The following is an 8,885-nucleotide window of genomic DNA, read 5'->3' on the forward strand; positions in this document are numbered from 1 at the left end:
TTTTTTTCTTCTTCTGGCTTTTACTCCCTGCCAATTTGCACAGGGTGAATTCGCCAATGTCGGTGTTGACTTTCACACGAGAGGAGAATGTTCGGTAATATTTTGAGCTTGTGGAAGGATGTGGTAGGGAGAACCTAAAAAACAAATAACTGTTATGGACATCACAAACGAACACATGACGTATACAATTGTTAGCAGATAAGCGGGAAGCGGATGACAGAACGTTAATAGTGCCAACATGAAGGAAGTGGGAGAGAAGAAAACCATATAAATGTATAATGTAGAGTATGTATAAAATTAAAGATATATAATTAGGTCTGAAAAGATAATACTTTATTTATAGTTTAATGTTATTTGCTTGTAAATATTTAATTAGGATAGAAGTTAGAATCGAATCCATGTAACAAAGTAGCGAGCTGAAGCATATAGGTCGTGGAACATTATCGGGCAATACATCGTACAGTGAGTAGCTACACTTTGAGCATGCAAAGAAGATGTGGTCCAAGTTGCCCTCATCAAGCCCACAATCACACAATGAGTTCGCACGAACACCTATCATAGCCAGAAATAACGGAGTACATACTTTGCCCAAACGTAAACGACAGATGGTGGATATTACCCATTTCGGAGACGTACGGAATCGATAGAACCACGGTTTTCGAGATATACGAGGTTGTATACAGCCATAATGTCTACCTGTCACTAATCTCGAGGTATCCCATTGTTCCTGCCATGTATTAAATAGATCCGACAGTGAACCACTCAGAAGGTCTGTACTGTAAATATCCTCTTTTATTAATCCAATGTCAATAGCTCGTTTTGCCCATGCATCAGCCATCTCATTGCCGCTAATACCACAGTGGCTTGGAACCCATCCGAGAACAATATTTAGGCCCCTTAATTCACACCTACGCAGTACAGCTTTGATTTCTAAAATCAAAGGAAATTTGGCTTTCAGTTTGAATTGGTTGCCTACAATAGCCTGTAGGCAGCTTCTACTATCAGAGAAGATAATAGTTTTTTTAATACTATGGGTCTCTGCATATTTGGCAGCTTCAAGAATAGCAACTGCTTCACCTGTGAAAATCGACGCTTGAGGAGGACACCTAAATGAGAGGACAATATTGTACCGAGGAATCCACACTGCTGCTCCCACACATCTTGCAGGATCTACCTTTGAAGCGTCAGTATAAACCGGTAAATAATCTTGCCATTTACCCAAAAATTTATTAAATTTGTTGTTTGCTGCAGGATCATTTTTGAAAATTCCTATGTCTAATATAACTTTAGGGGTATATATTAGGGTTTCAAATGCCGCCTCAAATAAAGGATTAGTGCCGGATGTATATAAACTTGGGTAAATATTAATTAATTTTGAAAAAGATATCATTATTTTAGGAGAAGTTTTATGTGTCCAATATTGGTTTTCAGTGAGTTCCAGTGCAAGTGACCGCAAACGTGGAAGCAGCAAATGGTTGTAGTAAGAACTGGCTTTGATTAAAAATCTATCGGCAAGATATTGTCTGCGGAGAGACAAAGGAGGCTCAACACCTTCCACCTGCATGGCGTTCTTGGGAGAAGAATGCATAGCTCCGAGTATGATCCTCAAACATTTAGCTTGTATGAGATCTAATTTACCTAGTCCATCCTTATTGCAAGGTTCCATTAAAAATGACCCATAGTCTATATGACTGCGTATGATGGCATTGTACAGTAGCTTCTGACAATATGGATGTGAGCCCCACCATACACCTGACAATGCTCGCAGAATATTGATATTTTTTTCACACTTACCTATTATATACTTGTGATGTGAAATGCCAGACATTTTGTGATCTAAAATGACACCTAGGAATTTTACTGACTCCTTACTTGGAATCATAACACCGCCATAACGGACATCTGCAGCAGGCATGATTCTTCTGCGACTGAACGTGACTACACAACTCTTCGTTGGCGATAGAGTAAGACCATGTTCATCAAGCCAATCTTTGAGGTAACCCAGAGCTGTGTTCAAACTAGCAGCGGCTTTATCTATTGACTTTGCTGAGGTGTATAAGACCAGATCATCAGCATACTGCAAGATATTACAGAAGGATAAGACAGATTGCTCCAAGTCGTAGGTGTAGATACTGTAAAGCAGAGGGCTGAGTACAGATCCTTGCGGGAGGCCCCGCCACAAAGTCCGAGGTGGATGATAAGAATTACCATTCCTAATTTTAATTGACCTACCCATAAACAACTTGGTGACAATATGTACAATCTTCGCGGGAATGCTCAGATGTAGCATTTTTGCCCTGAGCACCGGAAGAAGGACATTGTCGTAAGCCGCAGAGATATCTAGAAAACATCCTAGCAGATATTCGTTTTTTGAAAAGGTAAGTCGGATATCAGTTGCTAAAATGTTTAAACTGTCCATTGTACTACGGCCCTTTCGGAAACCAAATTGAGTGTCAGCTAGAATGCCCTTATTTTCTGCAAACCATTCCAGTCTATTTTTAACCAGGTGCTCCAGTATCTTTCCCATTGTTGCAGAAAGAGCAATCGGCCGATATGAGCTAGCCTCGTCTGGGTTTTTTAGACGGTTTTAGGATTGGAATAATTACTTGGGTCTTCCAGTCTCCTGGGATCTCCCCCGTGTCAAAGGCATGGTTTAGGATACCAAGTAGATATTCCTGTGATGATGTATTTAACTTGGACAAGAAACAATATGGTATGCCATCCTCTCCAGGTGTAGTATTCCTTAGTCCATTAAGCACTACACTAAGCTCTGAGAATGAGAAAGGCTTCTCCAAGTCGCTGGAGGTGCATAGCAACGGGGGAAGTAACAAGCAGGATGCTTCGGGGACAGTTGGAGGGGCAAGTCTATCTGCGAACTCTGATAGCCAGGGGGAATCCGTGGTAGTCTTAGACTCTGGATTAAATGAACCCCTGAACCTCTTTACGTTTCGCCATATAAGTGTTGAGGGGGTTCTAGGAGATAAGCTCTCGCAAAACCCCCTCCATCCCTTCTTCTTAGCCTTTGCTAGGAAACGCTTTGTACGGGCCGAGATTTTTTTTAATGAAATAAAGTCATCCAAATTTCCTGACTCATTGAAAGCTTGTTCCGCAGCATTTCTTTTTTTTACGGCTGCTGTGCAGTCAGCGTTCCACCACGGGGGTGATGGAATTTTATGTTTAACAGCTCTCTTTTTTGGGATAAACTTATCGGCAGCTTCTAATAAAACATTTTTAAATTTTAAATATTTTTCGTCTTGACTAATTTCGCTCGTGTCCCACTCTTTTATATTTTCCTCTACATAAAAAGCATAATTGGGCCAGTCTGCTGATTGTATTTTGTGTTTCAGCAGCGGTTCAGGGGAAGGAGATGGAAGAATAGATGAAGGCTTAGTGATAATAATAGGGAAATGGTCACTGCCAAATGACTGACGTAATACCCTCCAGGATAATAAAGAAGATAAACTAGGAGAACAAACAGATAAATCGAGAACTGATTGGGGATTCTGGCCTGGGTATACCCGATGCGTGGGAGTTCCATCATTAATAACTCCTACATTGATGTCATCGAACAGATCCAGCAGGGCTGACGAAAACGAATCTGAATGGTATGATCCCCAGGAGATATTGTGACAGTTAAAGTCTCCTAAAATTATAAGAGGAGGTGGGACAGATGTGAGAATAGATTGTAATTCATCTATATCAACTTCTTCAGGATGGGGGATATATATAGAGATGAAATTAATGCCCATAACCTTGGCAGCTACGGCATTAATCCCATCCGAGTGAGGGGGGATAGGAATTTGGTAGAAAGGGTAACAGCGCTTGATCAATAACGCGCATCCGGCGCGTCCGTCACTACGGTCTTCCCGGAGACATGAGAAGCCCGGGACTCTAAAAAGAGCGCCGGGACGCAACCATGTCTCCGAAATAGCCGCAACAGACACGGCGTGGTCGTTGATGAGCTGAATAAGGTCAGGTTTTTTTTGGTATGATACTTCGACTATTCCATTGTAGAAATGTGACCGGGGGGGCCATTGTGGAATGTAAGTCTCTCCGCGAGTGTAACCATTAAGGGTGCAACGTCGTTCGGTAGGAAATCGCTCCATTTAGCGATGATGTTTGTTAAAAATTTCAAACAGAGTTCCATTAGGTCTTCATTGGGAGTGATTCTATTGTAAGAAGAAGAGCCATTCAGAGCCTGACCATTGGGGAGTTGAGGTGGGGGGGTTCGGACGATATTGTTGTGAGCTTCTCTATCATAACCCGGGGACAGAGGGACCCTCGTCCGGGGTGCTCGGTATACGGTCTTACGATACGAAGTGGTGGGCGGAGGAGTGGGCATGGAAGTATTAGGGTGGCATGGGGACTGGGAAGATCGGGAAGAGTCTGTAACCTGCTCAAACATGACTCTTGCTATATCTGAATATGGTCTGCGAACTGCTGAAAACTGTGCTGCTGCTTCTGCGTATGAGATGTTCTGCTCAGACATGGCAAGTTTAATGGCTTTTTGTCTACCATATTCATTGCATACTTTATCTGTAGCAAAATGCCTACCTGTACAAAAGATACATGTCACATGTTCTGGGGCTACATTGCATCCATCACCGGGGTGTTTCTGTGCACACTTATAACATCTAGCATCAGACCGGCACTGTGTTTGAATATGACCAAACCTAAGGCACTTCCTGCATTGAATTACTGGCAGTTGATATACTTCTACCACTAGAGAGGTGTAATAGGCGAAGATTTTCGACGGTAAGGATTGCCCTTCGAAAGTAACTACAACTGATTGGGTTGGCACCCAGGATGAGGAGCCATCATTGTTTGCCACCTTCCGTTGCAGACGGCGAGCCTTAAGAATCTTCCCTTTGCCTTCTTTGAGATTCGTACCATTGACTAATTCCTCCATAGTCCAATCCGAAGGAACTCCACGAACAACTCCCATACGCGATACATGGTATGAGGGGATATCAGCTGTAAACTTATTTTTGTCAAGTAGTGGGTGCTTTAAGAAGCTATTTGCATCAGCTGCTGTGGAGAAAGTAACTGCTACTCTGTTGCGACCTACCGACTTAATACCACCTTCCTTCTGGATGTTGTTTACATTTCCTTGAGTAAGCAAAAGGCCTACATTGATGGGTTTCAGAGAGGCATTGGACGATGGAGCGGACTCTCTAGAGACATGAACTATAAATGGTCCATCATCTTCGGCATTGTACTCTCGGTATTTGCTGTCTAGACTAGGGTGTTTGTATAAATGTGGGTTGAACTCGACTGTATTATTTTCATTTACCTCAACTGGATTATTTTTATTAAACTCTGCCACATTACTAGTATTAGGTTCGACTGTATTATTTGTATTGCCCAACTGCTTGCTAGTCTCTATCGGGTCGATTACAATTTTTTTTGGGGAAGGCTCCAGCTGGGTCGGTGACAAATTCAAGTTGCGTTTACGTGAGGTTGTCTCCCAATTCATGTGCCCAATTCATGTAAATATCCTTATTGATGGATGTCAAAAAGTGACAAGTAACCTTTGCAAGAACTAGTTTTTACAAAAAAAAATCGTAAGAAAATATTTTCCTTGCCAGTTTTACCATAACATTAACGTTTTATGTATTTAAATTTAAAAAAAAAAACAAAAAAAATCTTTTTGGCGAAATTTATTGAAACTCATATAACATTTTTTCCGTCTTTAGGCCTCAGAAGTACGTGGTTAAAATCTTTCGGGTTCCTCGTGAGCACCGTGTATATCGAAGTGTAAACTAGATCTAAGTATACAGGACTGGTTAAACACAACAATGCACGCAGGTAGTACCTACATCCCTAAGAGGTTAGGTATTTAACGCGAGACTAGGTATAACGCGAGGCGAAATGCAGTCTCCCTATTGCAACTGCTCACTGAACCGCGTTCAGTCCCAGAGTGTGCCCTTCCCGGCCTTCACCCTCACTGATTAGTCTTGTAACGAGGGATGCGGTCTAACCCTGGTGGCGAATATAAACGCAGACGTAGATTTCTGATATTAAGTATATACCTATTCTTTTCATAACATTCAGCTACCCGTAACGACTGCCATCCCCCGAATGGCCGTCTGCAGATCTTTATTCATTTAGCAGGGCGATAATTCTGAATTCAAATCTATAACTGAGGCCAGTTCAGCCTACTTGAGCCTCAATCTTCCATCTTTATTACGGCGTTAAGCATGAGAGCCTGCTACGTTTTTATGATAAGTGACCATTATTTGAATTTACTAATGATATCATATGTATATGTATACTCAATAATGTCAACAAACCTTACATGTTTTATAAGTAATTATAAGTCAATTTTAAAATGTGATAGTACACATCTTAGTCCGTTTGATATTAAATTTTCAGGAATAAAATAATACATTACTTACTGAACTGAATTTTATGAAGCTGGACACGTAGAAACCTTTGGAATTTGGGACGGACTTATTAAGGCATTTTTTTGAAATTCACCAAATGGTGTGAGTTGGTTTGGTGGATCCGCGAATAAAAGATTTTTTTAGTGGATTAGCAAAATAATATTTTTTGAATAATTAATAGAATCACGCGTTACTTTGCGGAAATACATGCTAATTAAAGCAAGAAATATTACTTTGCTAATCCGCGAGAAAATAACGTGTTAGTCAATCAGTGCTAACCCGTTATACTTACTTGCGTATTCTTACATGCAATTAACAACAATTCAGTTCAGTTGCCGGGTGTCAGACCATCTCCAGCATCTCCTGAGGATGCCTCTTAGAGAGGCGAAACACGTGTCGAGTTTTGTACTTTTGGTGGTGGGTTGTTATATTTATTTGCGTATTTATTTTTGCGGTGGGAGGATGGGAACATTGATTGCATGTAAAAATACGCAAGTAAGTATAACGGGTTAGTAATGATTGACTTACACGTTATTTTCTCGCGGATATTACTTTGCTAAGTAATATTTCTTGCTTTAATTAATATTTTTTGTTTTAATTATTATTATGGATTTCCGCAAAGTAACGCCTGATTCTATTCATTATTTAAAAAAAATAGGCGCGAAGGGATGGTCTCCCATAGACAAGTCGGGAGTTTAAGTATATGTGGTTTAATGTAATATTGTGTTGTGTTACTGACAACCCAATAAAACAAATGTTTCTAAACGAAAACTGTCCAGTTTCGAGTATAATCTAGTTTTTCAGCGCCAGAAATCAATTTGTCCCGCTAATTTATGGATAAAAACAAATATTTGTTCCCCTTGTTTGCACAGCGCAATTCGGGCGCCAATTTGGCAATTTCGTGTAATTCATTCGGAGCTAATATTGCCAGACGTCAGGATTTTACCGGACATGTCTGGAGTTTAGATGAGTGGACTTGATCCGGATTTTATTTAATATTCAGGTCCTATTATTTTAAATTTAAATTTTGTTGATTTCGTAACAATTGTGGTCACACTTATATGTACTATAGCAAAATTGTGAATTAATTATTTATTTGTATGTTTATAACTTTAATTCTGGTATTATTCGAGAAGTGATAGTAACCACTTAAATAAATTAGTCAACAAGTAGCAAGAGAACATCTTCACTGAATAAGAATTTAAATTGTATGAAAAGTAATGGAAAGTATATACTATGTTTTTAGGTACGGTAATTTCATAGGGATCAAATCTTGACTGGTGGTGGGACCAGGGGACCAAAATCTGAAGTACCTATCTAATACATTCTTTCAAACAAAAAAGATTTTTGCAAATCGGTTTAGCTGTCTTAAAAAAACTGGAACAGATTTTTATAATAAGGAAATAAAAAATAAAAATCCCGACGAATTGAGGAGTTCATCTTAAGCCAGTCAAAAACATGTTTAAAAACACTTAGTGTGACAATAAATTAATTAATTTTCAGGACTTTTTTCAGAATTTTTCATTTATACATATGGAAACCCTATTCAGAGCTGAAAGTCCATTATTTATACGCACGTGAAAATATATTTTTAAAAACAATTCAATGTTCAGCCGATTGTTAATGTCAACAAGCACATGAAAATTACGGGCTTTTTAAATAAAGTTGCGTTTTCGTATAAAATAGTTTATTTTTGTGTGATTATTACATCAAATAAAGCGCAATCAAGATTAATTGTGAGACTATTCAATGTATGACGTCAATGACGTGGTATTGGGCCAATTACACCCACATTTACCGATATCGGGGCTGAAGTCAGCCCCGATGTCGGGCCTGATAATTGTTTTCCGTTTCACACACATCATTATTCCGTTGCACATCATTAGGTATAGTGACGAGTGATTGACGACCGGTCTGGCCTAGTATAGTGGGTAGTGACCCTGCCTATGAAGCCGATGGTCCCGGGTTCAAATCCTGGTGAGGGCATTTATTCGTGTGATGAACATGGATATTTGTTCCTGAGTCATGGGTGTTTTCTATGTATTTAAGTATTTATAAATATTTATATATTATAAATATCGTTGTCTAAGTACCCTCAATACAAGCCTTAATGAGCTTACTGTGGGACTTAGTCAATTTGTGAAATAATGTCCTATAATATTGATTTATTATTATAATATTGAGTGACGACACTAATCATGTAATGTTTAAGAGAAATTTTGGAGTATTATTGATATTTAACTGATACCCTGTAAAAATTACTACCTCTATGCTTTGACCTATTTCTATAACATTGAAACATCGAGTGTAATGGGCCCCGCGCCGCGCTATCAGATTTTGCTTGTACGTCGTCATGTCATATTCAGCTAATGCTTGGTGTATGACGCAAATTGGACAGGTGTCAGGCGGCGCGGATCTTTACACTCGTCACAGCACTACATAGGGTAACGAGTTTCGGTACACGGGGCTAGGGCTGTCTCGTTGATGAAAATTTGATAG

At 39.6% G+C, this 8,885-nt stretch overlaps 1 long non-coding RNA gene across 5 annotated transcripts; it reads left to right on the plus strand.

Annotated features, from left to right (window-relative positions):
* The first annotated feature begins 132 nt into the window (after nucleotides 1-132).
* LOC133533349 (uncharacterized) lies at nucleotides 133-4,197 on the plus strand. Of its 5 annotated transcripts, XR_009801861.1 has the most exons (5): nucleotides 305-769; nucleotides 1,054-1,197; nucleotides 1,432-2,378; nucleotides 2,536-2,713; nucleotides 3,348-4,197. It is a non-coding gene; the product is annotated as an uncharacterized LOC133533349 (long non-coding RNA). The 5 variants fall into 5 exon arrangements; XR_009801860.1 differs by lacking the exon at nucleotides 305-769 and adding an exon at nucleotides 133-285 and having other exon boundaries at nucleotides 1,432-2,713; XR_009801857.1 differs by having other exon boundaries at nucleotides 1,432-2,713.
* Nucleotides 4,198-8,885: the final 4,688 nt, after the last annotated feature.

This window comes from Cydia pomonella, unplaced genomic scaffold (assembly GCF_033807575.1).
Source record: "Cydia pomonella isolate Wapato2018A unplaced genomic scaffold, ilCydPomo1 PGA_scaffold_159, whole genome shotgun sequence".
NCBI classification, from domain to species: Eukaryota; Metazoa; Arthropoda; class Insecta; order Lepidoptera; family Tortricidae; genus Cydia; species Cydia pomonella.